Source organism: Gavia stellata, chromosome 27, assembly GCF_030936135.1.
Source record: "Gavia stellata isolate bGavSte3 chromosome 27, bGavSte3.hap2, whole genome shotgun sequence".
Classification (NCBI taxonomy): domain Eukaryota; kingdom Metazoa; phylum Chordata; class Aves; order Gaviiformes; family Gaviidae; genus Gavia; species Gavia stellata.
In genome coordinates this window covers 8684141-8699539 of record NC_082620.1, presented here as the reverse complement: position 1 = coordinate 8699539, position 15399 = coordinate 8684141, and the positions used below count along the sequence as shown (strand labels likewise).

The window sequence follows — 15399 nt, the reverse complement described above, 5'->3', positions numbered from 1 at the left end:
GCTGGGCTTCAGCGCTGTGCTGGCCTCCAGAGCAGTGAATTTTGGCTGGCGGCGTGTGGCCGCTGGTTGGAGTGTGCTCCCTGCCCTCACCCCGAGCTGCGGCTGAGAGCGGGATCTGTTCACCAGCCTACTTGTAAAGGGCTGCGGCTCCTCAACTGCTTTGGAAAGGTGTGTGTGTTAGGTACCGTGTCTGTTATTTTTAAGACTCGCTGAGCTTGAGATACCCCTGCCAGAGGTCCTTCCCTCCGTCTGCTCCCTCCTTTAGCCGAAGGGAGAGCGTTTGGGTTCAGGACTGCTGGGATCCAGCAAGGGACGGCGCAGCGTCAGCCTCAGAGGAGAAAGCAAACTGCTGGCATGGGTGAAGCGGTGGCACTTGTCAGGTTTGAAGCGGAGAGCCAGAACTCGAGGCTTTCGGATCCTGCGGCTGGCTTTCCTCCTCTTTTGTGTTTGCTCTAGTGTAATTCTCTGCAAAACAGGCATGGAAGTATCTACTTCCCAGCTGTGCAGGGGAGCTGCAATATGCATTCGGATTTGCATGTGAGTCAGGCTAGGGATGTGCAAATATTAGTATATAAGATGATTTTATGCTATTATTGCAGAAGACAGAGGCAGCATTATCCTCATGGGCCCTGTATTCCCGCCTCCCCCTCCAGGCTGCACGGCTTGACATGGGAGGCAGATGCTGTGTAGCTCCCAGCTCCTTCCCCTAAACGCTGCGGCCACGTCCAGCTGGGGAAATATTTAACTTTAAACTTTGCTTTTGAGAAGTTGAGAGCAAAGTAAAATCTTCTCTTGAATCAAACAAAGGTTTATCTGAGTGTATGTGCAGAAATAAATGTCACCATCAAGGCAGACTCGCACACCCGCCCTGTGATACGTTATTAATTCTCTGCCTAGTTGCATAAAGGAGCTCTGATCTTTTCTGAATTAGGCTTTGGAGGTGCACTCCTACCCTCGCCATAGGAAAGCAGCTTTTGTTTTCAGTAATAGGCGGGTGAACCAACAAAGCATTTGGGATCTGACCTGCCTTGCCATCAAGGGAATGAGAGCTAGCCGTGTCCGACGCTGTTGTAAAGGCGATTTTGATTGTAATTGACCTACAATACAGGAAAATGTCTCCCACAGCTAGTCATCTTTTGTTCTGTAAAAAGGCTGTGTATATCTTCCATGCGCTTTGATGCTTGAAGCAGAGGTTTAAAAAAAAAAAAAAGGTGTGTCTAGCAACTAATCTTTATTCTTCCTATTCAAAAGCCTGCAACACAGGAGAGCAACCCCACTGTGCCGGAGGAAACTCCGTGGGTGCCTAATAACCCACTGTCAGCGAGCAGATAATAACCTCAGATGAACTCAGAAAAGTGCGGTCTGTAATGATTTTTCCTGCCGAGGAAGTGAGTAATTCCATCCAGGAAGGAAGCAGAGAAAAGGAAATAAAGCTGCTCAGGGCACGCTCTTAACTCATCATCCTCATGGCCAGGACCAGCGCTCAGAGGTTGGGCCATGGTCTTCCCCGGGCTGCTCACTGCAGGCTGGTCTGGAATGAAAAAGAGAGGGAGGTCCCGCTCTTCTGGAGACAAAATACTTCGACTCTCCCTATACCTTTCAAACCTGCTGCCGATGCGACAGGCAAGCCGTTGGTGTTTATTTTCTTGTCATGCATAGGTCGGTAGTTCCTGTTGCTCTCTTTTAAATGGGTCTTGTTTATTTGTTTCCTGTGTGTTATTCCCAAGAGTAGGAAAGCTAGTAGATGTTTTGCAGCTGGAGTATAAGCTGAAGAACAGGTTACGAAGTCCTTGCTTTTCCCGTGCTTCCGTCCATTAACCTTGGTATTTCAAAGTGAGAATGAGGGTGACAAGATCAGTTAAATGGTCTTTTAGCAGGAAGGACACGAACGTGCAAATCGAGGCCAGCAATGCGCCCTGTGCGGCAGCACAGTGCTGGTTAACTGCAAATCCACTCCCGCCTCTGCTGAACTGTCCTAGCAATTGTCAGCCAACTCTCTGCGTTTGGCTAACCCCCAGCACTCAAAGCATCTTAAATAATATTCCTGTGATAGGCAGCTTGTGTGGTTTTGTCTCTTTTTTAGCAGCTCCCAGGGACAGCCAGCCCTGGCGCGCTCTGCAAGAGCAGAATGACACCAAAATTCAGCAGAAATTGCTGCCAAGCTGTCGGTGGGGTTTTGGGGTGGGGTGTGCCCTTTGGCTGGTGAGCAACTCGGAGATATATGTGCTGCCTCAGGGAGGGTCATGGCTGGCTCAAAACCACTTCACTAGAAATTTTGGCGTGGCCGGAGGGAGAAACTAGAATGTAAGATCATCACTGACGCGATAGCGTGGAACTGGTGTTTATGGCAGAGAGGGTTCAGTTTCCAGAGTCCGAGGTTGTCCTGACCGTACCTGGCATAAGCTCCAAGGAAGTGTGTGTGGGATTTCCAAGTGCCTTTCTGGAGCTGATGTTCTAACATCTTTACTTATTTCGAAATTGAAGTCTTTTTAATACTGTTGTGATGCGCAGAATACAAATGTTCCCCCGTCTGTGTTACGCATGCAGTGGGAGACGTGTGTGTTTCTGATGCGTGGGGCTTTGCCTCCGTGCAGCTATTCAGATCTGCTTCAACACCATTCATTTCAAAACGGGGGCTGTGCTGTGACCTTAAGTTTCTCAGACTGAAGAAAGGGGTATTCATACACCTCAACTGCAACTTGCACATCAGGGAGATCCTCCCGTGGGCCCTTTGCGGGGCAGGAAACTTGAGTTACGTTGCTCCGAATCATCTTCTGAATCCCCAGAGAGCAGCAGCAGACCAGCCACCCGGTTAGGTGGCGGAAGGGCGGCCAGGGGACCCTTGCCCCCCGTTTCCAGACCCCCCCACAGCCGGTGCTGGTCTAGCAGCAGCTGGATGAGCATCCCCCAGGCTGGACCGAGGCGAACGGGACAGCTCTGCCCGGCTCCCGCGGGGTGGCCGGTGCCCTGGGCCGGGAGTTCCTGTCCCGATCCGCAGACTGTCCCGGGGAACCTGTCTGGTTTCTGTGTAACTGAACCCCCCGTCCTGAGGAGCTCCCAGCTTTTGGTTTGCAGGGCTGTGGTGGCTTTTCCTGCTGGTGGCCTGGACCTTAGTACGAGCACATTCTTCTGGACCAGAATAGGGTCTAGGAAGGACTGGCAGGGGAAATGAGTCAGTAAATGTTAGTGGACTGCTGAGGCAGGGAAACATAGCCAGGGCGTTATGTATGTTAGAGGGTTTTCTATCCTGTATATAGCAATCGCGAGTCAGCCTGCGTTCACGGGCGTAGCTCTGCTGAAGGCAACGAAGCTACGTCAAAATATGTTAACAGGATTTGTGGCCCTTCCGACCTGTCTTCAGAGATCGTTGATCATGTTCCAGGAGTACAAAGGTGGGGAAGGCCATCGCTGTTGGCAGTTTAACTAGAGCCGTTGGACACCGTGCGGTGGAATCACTCCAGTAAGGACATCTTTCCCTTGGAGGCTGGCATCTCTTCACTGCAGTGCTCTCTTTGCTCCAAATGCTGGACTGTTCATCACTTTTCCTTAAAAATAAAAAACCCCAACCCATGTGATGTTTTATTAGGGGAAATTTTCACCACTGCAGACTTGTGTGTAGCTGGCCAAGGCCCTCTGCTTTCCCCTTGTTTGAACATGAGATACTGTCTGACATTTGATAGTAATGTTAAATAGCATTATGAAATGGGAGGTCCCAGCACCGCTGTGGGTACCAGTTCAGTCGAGTTGTTTGGGCTCTCAGAGCCTGCACTGGTGCCTGGAAGAGGAGAGCTTGCCCCGTTGCAGTCACCGTGCTGCGTGTGCTCTTACAGGTGAGAAAATGGCCAGTACGGAGCTGCGAGGACAGTAGTCGGTGACTCAGAGCACGTGGGCTCTGCTGGGAGCAAGTAGCTTGGAAAGAGATGGAAAATTTCGTAGAAACACCGTGTAGAACGGCGCTGAAGCCAAGTGGTCTGAAGACTAATGGCTCCACAGAGATCTCACGGGTCTCAAAGAATATTTGATGTTTCTGTTCCTCTCCTACTGTGCCGTTTGAAATTGTGACAGCTGTGCTTGCTCGTAACACCCCTGGAGCTCTCAGATCTCACCTTGTAAAGGCAGGGTGCCCAGTTCCATCGCAGCGTGCCTGTTTTGTGTCCCGTCTTCTGACGGTAGCCAGCTCCTCTGCGAGCACTTACTGCGTTGCCATTGCCCTCTGTCTTGGAGCATTCATCCGCTCAGTCCCGTTTGGGAAGGAAAAAGGTCGGAAGTCAAGACACCCTTTGCATTTTTAGCATGGCATCAGGTTCCTTCCCTGCCTGATTACTGATAGGTTGACTTTCAGACTAAGCTTCTCAGTTTCAAGTGGCCTCTGAGATTCTACTTAAATTCCACATGGGTTCAATAACACAGTTAAAGCCCTTGCTGATTAGGACAAGGGGCCTGCATGTCTGGTAATCCCCATGATCTCTACTTTCAGCTCGAGATGTTGAAAAGCCGAGTCCCACCAAGCCTGTAGCTCTTGGTCTGCATGGTGGAGCTGGAGTTCAGCCGCAGACAGCGTGTCTGTGTTCTTGGGCCAGCCCCTGCCACGTTCGGAAATGACACGATGAGGCAGAACGGCACCAGGGAGAGCCACAAGCATGGAAGAGGCTAAAAAGGAGATCTTTACTAGGAGATCTAGTACTGGGGACCTTGTCACGGTTGCAGGAGTGAACTATGTGAACTATGCAGGAGGTGCCAGTGCCAGCTCTGCCCTGACAGCGCGCTCCTGCAGAAAGCACCGTCTCTTTGCTCAGGCTGGAACAGCAGCGAGGCCGAGTCGTAACTGGGACTGCAGCTGGGGAGAGAGCCTGGCTCTGCTGCCGAGTGGGATGGGAATACCCGAGTCCGTCTTTAATGAGTTAGCTCAAGGAAATGGAACAGCCCAGGTGAGCGCAGCCTGGCCAAGAAGGGGTTTAGCCAGCTCTGGCCATCATGCAGCTGTGTGGCCAGACAGTTTCTGCTGCTCGGGCGCGCGCAGCTCACGCTGCCCAGCACCCTGCACCGCAGTGCGGTTTGCTGTTCGGATACCTCCACGGAGCTGCTGGAGGAGCTCGGCTTGAGCTGCTGGTCTAAAGCTTCAGTCACCGTCCCTAGTTGTCTTTGTCTTGAGTTTTTATGTAGCCCTCGTTAGGATCACACTTTGCTCTGGTTTTTAGCCCGGGTAGAAGGTAAAGCCTGGCCCTAGGTAAAGAGGGAGAATTAATGTTCATTTGGCGAGGAGGTAGGAGGAAGTATCAGAGTCTGAGACACGATGAAAACCCCTCTGAGCATCCCCAAGGGCTGAGTAGAAAGCAGCTGAATTTTAATCGCCTCATTAAAAGAGAAACTTTTATTAGTCACAAATGACCTATTAAAAGGCTCCAGAGTGAGTTACCCCGCACTGAACCGCGTTTCTTCCTGCCAACTCTCCTTAGCTTTAGCACATCATCTGTCGAGCAGGGAAAGAGCGCGCAGCAGGGCTCGGCTGCCACGCTCGCTCCGCAGACACGGCCGAGCCCGGCTCGCTGCATAACCCTGGGAGCCCGGCCACGCAGGCGGGCGTGCACAGGCACGCAGGAGCCGGCTCAGCTCCATTATTTGTGATACAGGTTGGAAGGCTCGGCAGGAAATGCGTTCGGTTAACAATTTAATTTCCCCATTAGGCTGACTTTCCTTTGTACATCACCTCTTGGCTCCTGGAGGCTCATTGTTTTGTCAGCTGAAAGGCTTTGACTGAACTTCTGAACCTTTCGCCTGGGATCAAGCCTAGTGTTGGTTAAACTTCTAACGTACGCTCCCCTGGGAGACCATCTTTGTCCATGCAGAGGATGGCCATGTTGTACTTCGGTGAGCCCGTACGTTGTAGGAGAAATGCTGTTCTCCATCACTCTTCCTTTTAAACCAGCCTCTTGTCTCCGTCTTCCCAAGAATCCCGCCTTGCTAAATCCTCACAAAAGACATTGTCTGGCCTGTCAGACAGAAGAAGGTGATGCTTTCTGTAATTTATCCTTTCCTTCCCGTTTCCCAGAACAGTGTCGGTACCCTTTTCCCAAATTTCATTGCATTAAAATTACATGGCACTGAATTAGGAGCTAGTTTGCAGAAGGCTTGGAAGGCGCAGGGGAGGGAGACCCGCGGGCCCCTCAGCCCCACTGGGCTGGGAAGTAGGTTATTGTGATTTCCACTCTGTATGTGCCAGCCTGAAGCACAGAGCAGGGAATTGTCCGGGTCATTCAGGAAATCTGGGGCACAGCCAAGAACAACACCCGTATCTCCTAATCCCCGATTTGTGTCGCTGCAATTGCTTCTAATATTTTCCATTGTTGTGCTTTGGGTCTCACCGAACTGCCTCCGAGGGCTGAGCGCTGCTGGCAAATAGGGCATCGTGGAGCCAGGCTGGGCTCTACTGGGGCCCTGTCTGAAGTCCGTTTTTTAGGTGATCAAGGTGAAGGATTCAGGGAAAACCAAACCACCTTACTAGGCAGTTTGGCCACATAGTCAGTTCCGTCTAATGGGGTTGAGGCCTGGAGGAAGGGAAGAAAACAGAAGGCAGCCCTTCTCGCAAGACTAGAGCTAGCAAAAACTTCAGGCTGCAGCCCTAGAAGATCTTGACGCAGCCCTGGAGAAGAGAAGTTGCAATGAAACGCTCGCTGCCAGGAGCTCCTCCTGCTTCGCCACGTGGGAGGACGCGCTTGGGGAAGCGTTTGCGATCACAGGCGTCGCACGACGCGGCTCAGCTGGGCGGGATGCTTGTGAAAGAGTTTCCCAAGTTCCAGTATTCTGCACCAGCAGGCCGACACAGGATTGGTACGGGATCACCATGGTCCCCAAGGATACGTGGCTATGAAAAGTGACTAAAACGTTGGATGAGAAGATAACTGGCTTTCTGAAAGAATATTTCATCACTGTTTCATTAGTTTGGGTAGATGAGTATTTGGACTTCAATGCTACCTTTGTGTTACTAAATACTCTCTTTTTTTGGAGGGGGGATTTGAAAAATCATCGGGTCCTTAAAAGAGCCAACACTGAGGCTCAAGTATTTCAGCTCTAGTGCATCAAAGGTGCAAAGTTTGGGGAGTTCCGATATCAGCGAGAATGAGACTTGGCACGGGCTGAAGTTATCGCTCAGGCTGGTGAGCTGGAGCCGGGTCAGCTGCAAGGGAGCTCCTGCATCTAACAGCCGTGCCGCAAAGCAGGGTGCTCTGACAGCTGTATTGTAAAAGAAGTGATAGAGCGCACATCCTTAAAGTAGGTACGCAGCTTTGTCTGGTAAGAGCGTGTGTTTTGATAGCAAACGTGCAGATTTGTAGAACCTAAACCTTTGCAAAACCTTCTTAATCACCACAGACTAGGTGGCAAGCGTTGTGCAAGACGGTATCAAGATATAGCACAGAGGAGAAATTAGGAAGTCAGTTGTGTTTCTGCAGGAAAAACCAGAGCCAATACTTGATATACGGAGGATTCAATGGTAGGAGGAGAATAGTGGGAAGCTTAGTAAGGTGGTTCTTAGACTTCCGTGTAGAGTAGGTTGTAACTGATTGCGTTACGATCGGAGTTGATCAATACCTGACAATAGAGCGCCCAGGGGCTGGCCACCACCAGGGTCTGAGCCAGCCATTTGACTTCCACCGAGCCCCCAGGCAACGTCCCGCTCTGCCTCTCTCCGAACTGTCGTCAGGAGGCAGAGTATTTCAGGCAGCTTCACGCGAGTCGTCGATGAGCTTAGCGCAGCTGATGAAACCTGGCAGCATTTAGGAGTTCTGAGGATGTGAATCTGCACAGCACTAACTGCGTCACCTTCGTTACTTAGCGGAGAGGAGGCTGGAGGTGAGGGTGGGGAGAGAGAAAGGACCTGCCTTTACTGCCCAGGTAATCCCCTTTGATTATAGGGGATGCGAGTACCACAAAACACGACTCCCATTTGTGCAACTGCTAGCAGACCCGTCATCAGGAGGGAAGGATTTTTTCAGGCGTGGCAAGCTGAGACCCGCAAATTTTGGGTTTCTTTTGTGCAGGTAGTACCTGCTCTTTCCCATCTCTGATCTTGTGTGAATGTCCTAAAGTTTCAAGTTATCTTTGAAAACGCATTGGTAACGTTGCAGATTTGTCTTGTGGTGCGCACAGAATGTCCTGCCAATGTGCCCAAAAAATGCAAACAATCCTTGCACTCTTCCCACCTGTGATTCCGTTTTCTTCTGAGTGCGCAGTTGGTATTTTGGAGTAGGCACCAAGTATTTTGTGCCAAGTATTTTGGAGCCGTTTTTGAAACCTGCACGGGGTGCCTTTCCTCCCCAGTTATAATTACACGACATGAAATCTGTAATCACAGACCTGCTTTTTCTGTTTCTAATTAGTTACAGCTCCAGCTGGAATGGGAAGAGAAGCCAGGGGGGCTCCCAGTTTGCAAACAGGAGGGAACAGTTTTAGACAGAGTGCGTGTGGAAACCTCAGTCCACTGAGCACTGTCATAATTGTTTCCAGGTGGTCCTATGTCACGCGTAGGTTTGTAATTTAATCACAGGCTGTGTGTGCTCAGTCGGTAACTGCGAAGGTGCCATTTCATCGCTGGTCCAGAGCCTTCTGCTTGAGGACTTCTCCACCGGCCCGTGCCCAGGACCACGTGCTGCCTTCCACGCCGTCCGGTGCCACCGGCGTCTCCTGGGGGCCTCACCGAACGCGCTCGGTTCCCAGGCTGTACCTGCTGGAGATGTATTTGATTCTCCATGTTTTTCCTTAAGGCAGTCAGGACATGCAGAACTGGCAGCCTTGCAGCTTTAGAGAAGAGAAGATGGCTTTTCCAGGAGTTTTTATGTATTTATTAGTCTGTCTGCACTCCTGAGCCCAGGTAACGTTAACGCAGGAGATGCTGCTGTGCTGTTTGCCCACGTGGCGTTTAATTCAGCGTGAGGAGTTGCAGACACGTCTTGAGAGTGGCCAGGAGCACGCAGGGCTCTGCAGTCGGTCTGAGACGCCTCGGGCTTTTTCTTTACAAAGTTAAATCCTTGAAAACGTTCTTTACCCTGACCCACGCAGTCCGATTGTTTAAAAGAAAACGCGACTGCTGAAGTTTCGAGGAGAGGCCAGTTCTGATATTATTCGGGAAGGTGCTTTTCTTGAGCATGAGGACTTGCTGTGTGTACGTGTGCTGCATCGGCAAAGCCAGCTGCACCTGGCTGGGGCAAGTTCTGACCGCGGGTCTGGAGCGGCGTCACGAACTGCTTGTGGTTGACTTCCAGTAACCAGCAACGCCGCTACCCCACGTGCGCCTTGGGACTGGAATAGCCCATAGCCCTCCTAGCAGGAGAAAAGCATTGCACTCATTTTCCCCCCTATTGTTTCCACTAAAGCCAAATACAAATCTCATCTTTGCTTCAGCAGAGGAGGCTTGGCATCTTCCTGCAGATGCAGGGTATGTTTGCAGGTTGATGGATCACTTATTCTGTTGGCAAGTCGCTTCGGTCAGCGACCGTGCGGGGCAGCAGCCTGTCCCAGCCGACACGCGATCCGCAGTAAATCGCAGTGTAAGCTGCGCTTGGCTCCGTCAGCGTTTGTCTGCTCGCCTGCGTCCTGTGCTCTTTCTAGTAAATCTGCATTTCTGAGCCAACAGGTTTCGGACTGCCAGCTCTGCCTTTTGTAATTTCAGCTTCTTGAAATAGTTGTGCTCTCTGGATCCATCGACTGGATCGATAGGACACGAGGGCCCCTAACACAGGTGACCGTGACACAGTTGGCACTTGCAGCGCGTTCCATCCCGGGACGCATAAGCTGTAACACATTGGTCCCCGCCGCTGCTTGTGGCCCAGGGCGGTGCGCAAGCCAGCCCGGCTGAGCAGGGATCGCGGGGTACAGGGGGAGCTGCCGGGCCAGGCGCTGCCCGGGCATCTCTTGCCCCAAGCAGGCAGGTGACGCTCTCTTTGCTCCCTGGTGTCTGGTTTGCCACGGCTTTTGTGGAATGTGTTCCTACCCAACCCCATTGTTCTTGGATTTTGTTACAGTTTGTTCAATGAAAGGGAAAAGGGAAAGAAAAAGAGGAGGTGCAGGAAAAAGAAAGAAAAGAGAAGTTGGCCAGCAGCACAGCTATGTCCAGATGGGTGAAGAGGGAGAAAATGTCATTGTCTGAATCTTTAAATGGACTTAAAAAGGAAGATAGGCGCTTGTTCTGCGTCCTTACACTTTGACAAAGCACGGCACACGTGACAGCGTCACTTGTAAACAACATTTCTCCTTTTGAGATGAGCATTTTCTAGTGGGAAATATAACATACTGCCTGCATTTTGAGAGTGATGAGAAATACATGTTTCACTGGAAAAGCATATCCTTGTTTGTGGTTTTATTTAGATGATTTGAAAAGGTGGATTTCAGAAGCCTAATTGAGCATTCTCTGTCTCTGTGTCCATTTTACACTTCACTTGGTGAGAACAGAGAAATGTGGCTGCTCGGGCTTACTTACAGTTTAGCTCTATTTCATCCTCCCGTCCGTTCAGAAGGTGACGCCACGTTTGGGTCGCCAGCTCTCCAGGGAAGCTCAGCGGAGAGGTGGGAAGCAGCTTCCAGTGGTTTGTTCCTGAAAGATGCCTCCAATTTCAAAACAAATAAGTTATCTTTGTTGCCACAAGATCCTGCACGAGTCATTTTCTGACTCTTTTGCCCACTTGTTGGCTGGAAAAGCATTATTTCATCAACAACCCTGCAGCTCTGCTGATATTTTCCTGTGAATTCTCACTTAGCCGCACTTTAAGAAAAGCCCTTAGACATTGCCAAAGGTATTTTACTTCCTATCCTAAAGTTTGAGAGACTTTGTGTACTGTTTGAGTGTCGCATTGCCAACCAAAAAAGCGTGGCCTTTCCAAAATGGTTCAACAGTATTTTTATAACTATTCACGTTTGCTATGGGGCTGTGGGAACATAATCAGTGAATGGGTATTTATTAGTGCAGGTAGTCCTCTGACCGTGATCTCGGGGATTCTTCTCTCCCTCCTCCTTGCAGCTGTCTGCAGTTACGGGGTTTGTTTCAACGGCGGCAATTGCATAGAGGGATCTCCGCAGCTCTGTCATTGCTCCTCTGGCTTCCAAGGACCTCGCTGTCAGTATGGTAAGCAGTCTTTTCAAATTCTTCCTTTAATTTTGAGTCAGAAGTGGAGAGGATAAAGACCAAGGAATGCCCCAGGATTTTTTTTGTCCTAGGCATTGTTTTATCTGCAAAACTTCAATAATCTGCTCTCTACTTTTTTTGGCTGCTGTTTCTAATGTTTGGGGAACTTGGATGTTTGGAAAGGAAATGCTTATCGTGACTTGCTGTGAAACATAGCTCCGTACTGTACAATAGCCTTCACTCCTGGCTGCCATCAGCAGCGGGATTTGCTGGAATCGGAGAAGGAAGCTGATTAAAGCTGGGTCAAACAAAGAAACCCTGGGGTCGTGCCCTGCGGAGTGAAGCTCAGCCTGGGGGAGCGTGGCAATGGGTTGCCCCATCAGAAGGGAAAATAGTTAAGCCCTGACGAGCTGGATCAGTTGTATCTTTGGCTAGGCTTTATTTTGGGGCTGCTAAGCTTTATTTAATTAACCTTCGTGCAATATCCAAATTCTCTCTTGAAGGTTATTGAGTTTCCTATGTTTGGTAATTCAGAGATGTTCTGATTTGGTAACGTGATAGTCCATAGCAAACAACTGCTAAAAGCTGGAATGGTTCTCCACACTGCATATACAGTAAGAGAAAATGTGCCTTGTACTGCTGCAGAGCGAAGCGTCTGTCCCTTTCTCCCCTCTAACTGCTAGGTCTGTAAGGTACAGGGCAGCAACAGTTACTCAAATTATCTTGAGACGATACTGATTTATACAGCAAATTAAATAATAAGACTTTTTTTTTGCCATCCATAAGTGTGTATATCTTCCTTCAGAGACACGTGGTTCCTTGCCCTTTCAGAATCAGAGGTGGGTGTGCGGAGGTAGGGGAGCTGACGCTGGAATAGTCCTCAGCAGGAGCTGCTCTTCTCCCACCGAGAAGGGCTGGAGAGGAGCATTTTCTGCAAAGCCTGAAACCCTCCAACCCCAGAGTAATCGGGACAGAGGGCGGAAGGGTGACCCTGCCAGTTAATCGGTTCAGGGAAAGCGTGTGTCTTAACACGGTGTTGTAAGAGGGCAGATCGGAGGTCTTGCGCTTCAGGCTGGGAGGAGGCACACAGCCACCGGCTACACGGCTGAGCGGGGCTGCAGCTGCCGAGCCAGCCCGCTCTTGCACATTTTTCATGGCGCGTCTGTTTTAAGGAACTTTAATTGTTGTTGCAAGTGTCAGTTTAGAAGTGCTTTAAAGGCCCTTAAGTCGCATTTAGATAATACCTTTAAAGAAAGATTCTTTGTCGGATACAAACTGTAGATTCGCCAAACCCTCCTTGATGCTGTTGACTTTAGGCTGTAGTCATTCCTTGCTCTTTCTTTAATATGCATCGTTAACTGGCGTTAGAGCTGTGTTTATTACAGTCGGAGGCTTTCCTTGGACTTTAGTGGGACAGTGGTTTGTGCGTGATGGTTACGAGTCCCCTGCCCCGTGTCCCAGTGGTGGCACAAGCTCTCCATTAGGCAATGAAGTAATGTCCGTGGTAAGAAGAAGCAAAAAGAGGCGCCTGGAGCCCGGGTGTACAGATCGTGAGCCTGGCTGCTGCTCTCGCTGCAGGGCATCCAAACTGGAGCGACTGCCAGAAACGCAGGTGCCATTTGGCAACAACCGGCCCCTCGGCCAGGCCGGTGTGGTTCCAGTGGAGCCTGGGCATTGCCAGGCACAGAGGTGGCACGGACCCCGCTGGCACACGGCATAAACCCCTCCTGGAGCGTGTCTGAGACGTGTCTGTCAGTAGGTCTGCATCTCTGCTAGTGCCTCCTGTTGTCAGCAAGCTTTCATGTCTGGTCACAGCGAGGTGGGACGTCTCTCATGGGCTCGTTGTCTGTCTCTCCACGGCATTTGCAACAGTGTCATCCGGAGTTAACGCCATGCGCTAGAAATACAGGGTGCCCCGTCCCGTGTTCGTGTGTTAAAAGTGGTGTGGTGTCGGGGGACAGCGCGACCTTCTCCTCCTCTTAAGCAGCATGAAGCTGCTTAAGCACCTCGAATGCTGTGTTCAGTTTTGGGCCCCTCACTACAAGAAGGACATTGCGGTGCTGGAGCGTGTCCAGAGAAGGGCGACGGAGCTGGTGAGGGGTCTGGAGCACAAGTCTGATGAGGAGCGGCTGAGGGAGCTGGGGTTGTTCCAGTCTGGAGAAGAGGGGGCTGAGGGGAGACCTCATCGCTCTCTACAACTGCCTGAAAGGGGGTTGTGGGGAGGTGGGTGTTGGTCTCTTCTCCCAAGTGACAAGTGACAGAACGAGAGGAAATGGCCTCAAGTTGCGCCAGGGGAGGTTCAGGCTGGGTATTAGGAAAAATGTCTTTCCTGAGAGAGCGGTGAAGCACTGGAAGAGGCTGCCCAGGGAGGTGGTGGAGTCACCATCTCTGGAGGTGTTCAAGGAACGTGTGGCCGTGGCACTGCGTGACACGGTTTAGTGGGCATGGTGGGGTTGGGTTGGTGGTTGGACTTGATGATCTTGCAGGTCTTTTCCAACCTTAGTGACTCTGTGATTCTGTGATGCGAGCAGTTTACAGCCCGCTGCGGAGGGGACTGCCGTGCCCCGCAGCGGTGCAAGAGGACGCGGGCTTCCCTGGGCTGAGCTTTGTGCTGCTGTGCGCAGGTCTGGCCCCGCGGAGCCTCGCCTGGCCCCGCTCCTGCCTCCCCGCTGCTGTGCAGAGACAGAGCGATGCCCGGGAAGCGAAGCAGTCCGGCTTTAACCCGCTGGCACTCAAAGCTCTGTGGCTGTTTTAATGCTAATGGTCTAAATCCTGCATTTTAAGTAAGGTGAAGAGGATGCTGCTTGGTATAAAAAACAATTTTCAGTTTGTTTGGCTTTTTTGCTTTATGTTTCTAAAACAGTCACGCTGCAGACACAATAGTAAGGTGAGTCCAAATTATTTATCCCCCCAGTGACACCCTCCTAACTTAAATATAAACACATTACTTAAAATACTGCTTCCCTCTCATCCTTTGGCCCCGAAGGATTAGGGTGTGGCTAATTCACGGAGACGTCCACGGTCCTGCACTGCTGCTGAGGTCTGTGTTTGCGCATGTCACAGGGTTTTCTAGGAAATAAACAGCCCTTAAATTGTCCCTGCAATTTTTTTGTCATAGCTTCTCTCATAGATATCAATAAAATAAACGTCGGGCGTCTTCCAGTACAGAACCTGAGAGGTCAGAAACACTTTCACATTTGGAAACGTTTAGCAATCCCCACAATTATAATTGGTTGCAGCTTTGAAAATAAAGCACACATTTCTGAGACCCCCAAATATTTTTTAAAAGGGAAGTGACTGGCTTATTTTGGAGGGGAAGAAAATACATCTGTAGTTGCACTGACATTGCCCCCCTTGGATGAGGGACCCGAAGTCGGTGCTTTGGGTCTCCGAAGGTCAGCCTGTGGCTGGCGGAAGGTCAGCTTTCATTTTACTGCCCTGCAAAGCTTTTTGCAGGACCCGCGTGAGGCAGCAAGGGAGGACAGCAGCGGCTCGCATCACCAGGGTGCTCGGGGCGGCGCGGGTGCCCTCGGGGCTGGGTGCCTGCGGGGCGGCGGGCTGCCTTCGGGCGCTCCGCGGGGCTGCGCGGGGAGGGAGGGGAGAAAGGCGGGGGGCAAACGGGGCGGGACAGGAACGCTGCAACCACTGCACCGCTGCTGGGGGTGCAGGAAGCCTTTCCCCTTCTCCGGGGAAAAGGAGGCTCTGATCAGATAAGGTCGGATCTGTTAGTCAGAGAAATTGGAAGATTACAGCTCTTGGTTAAAAATGAGGTGTGGGTGACCCTCCAATAGTTGCAGTTTGGGCAATCGTGTAAAGTAGGACAATGGTTGAGCCTTTTGGAAGTGAAAAATTGAGTTTAAAAAAAAATTCCAAGATTTTTCTGCCAATTAACAAAGCATGAGGTGGCTATGTCATGGTTGTCACTTGTATTTCTAAGCAATTTTGATTTTATTTTAATTCTTTTAAATTCCAAGTGAGTTGCCTGTTGAACTGCTCTCTTGGGATATTTGACCTTTATGGTGATGTTCTGATATGTGCCTCTATTTGGAACCTAGAAGCAAAGAACCAAACTGTAAAACTAGATTAAAAAAATAATAATGAAGATCTTCTGAAACTTACGGAATTTCTAACCTTTATTTTGAACCTTTAAAATGTCTTTACTCAAAATATGGTTTTAGTGGCAGCTCAGAGAAGCTCCTTACCCAATTCACTCATCTCTAATATGCCTGTCAAGTTTTAAATGAACGACTGAAGTCCTGAATACCTGCGGTCAGATCCTTACCTTC

At 50.5% G+C, this 15399-nt stretch overlaps 1 protein-coding gene across 1 annotated transcript in view; it reads left to right on the top strand.

The window, feature by feature from the left end:
• MEGF6 (multiple EGF like domains 6) overlaps positions 1 to 15399 on the top strand; it is a 105650-nt gene that overhangs the window by 8051 nt on the left and 82200 nt on the right. The gene's annotated exons all lie outside the window — the stretch shown is intronic.